This window comes from Petaurus breviceps, unplaced genomic scaffold (assembly GCF_028583685.1).
Source record: "Petaurus breviceps papuanus isolate PSGF00001 unplaced genomic scaffold, PetGlider_PUasm1.0 179, whole genome shotgun sequence".
NCBI lineage: Eukaryota > Metazoa > Chordata > Mammalia > Diprotodontia > Petauridae > Petaurus > Petaurus breviceps.
In genome coordinates this window covers 3,190,524-3,191,499 of record NW_027185779.1, presented here as the reverse complement: position 1 = coordinate 3,191,499, position 976 = coordinate 3,190,524, and the positions used below count along the sequence as shown (strand labels likewise).

Here is a 976-nt window from a genome sequence, read left to right as displayed (position 1 = left end):
ACCTTTCTGGGTCACCACCAAATCTCCACATAGTGCTTTCCCTCCAAGATCACTTCCCACTTATATAATTTTGCATATTTGAATGTGAGCTCCTTGAAAGGTTTTTCTTTTCTTTGTCTCCTCAGTCCTTACTGCAATTCCTGGCATATAGTAAGTGTTTAATAAATGCTCATGACCGATTGATTCCACCTTTTTTTTTTGTAACTTTTATTTTATTTTAATTTTAATTTTTTCCCACCTATATGTATTTAATTTATTTATTTTTCCATTTTTTGGCGGGGGGGGGGAGTTCCCAAGTTTATTGGAAAGAAGGCAAAAGTAAATATTAAACAGCTCCTCTTGGTTTTTTGAAGTTCATCCCAACTGTGGGCTGGGTAACTTGCAGGTTGGACAAACTACCAAAGTCTAGGAGTTTCAACATTTCTTTGGTATCAGGGTCCACTTCAATGATTTCCTGATCCAAAGCAGAGACCTCAGGGACGTAGTTATCTCTCCTTTCTCTTTCTTCTTCCTGCAGTTTGATGGAGATACCTCTTACAGGGCCCCTCTGGATCCACTTCATCAGATGAATAATATATCCCGCGATCTTGTTGCGGAGCTTCTTGCTGGGGATGATGGCGATCTCCTCGCACACGCACTTGTTGGTGTGGAAGCCATTGCCCAGGTGGGTGTAGTACTTCTCAATGATGACTCAATACTGCCTCCTTCACGGTCTTGGTACGAACGCGACCCATGTTGGCTCCAGAGGGTGAAGGGCTGTTTTTCCATCTTTCAAATGCTTTATTAACTTCTGATTTACATCATTCATTTCCGCCAGATTTTGAGTCATGAATTTTCTTCCTGTTTTTGCCCTACCCACCACCCCAAAATAGCAGTCCCACAGGATATCCCCTCCTCCAATCTGCTCTCTCCCATATTTTCTCCCATACCCCTTTCAACTTTTCTAGTAGAGCATGGTGGATCTCTATGCCCCAGT

At 42.2% G+C, this 976-nt stretch overlaps 1 pseudogene; it reads right to left on the bottom strand.

Annotated features, from left to right (window-relative positions):
• Window positions 1-284: 284 nt before the first annotated feature.
• Window positions 285-734, bottom strand: LOC138160050 (small ribosomal subunit protein eS17-like; annotated as a pseudogene).
• Window positions 735-976: the final 242 nt, after the last annotated feature.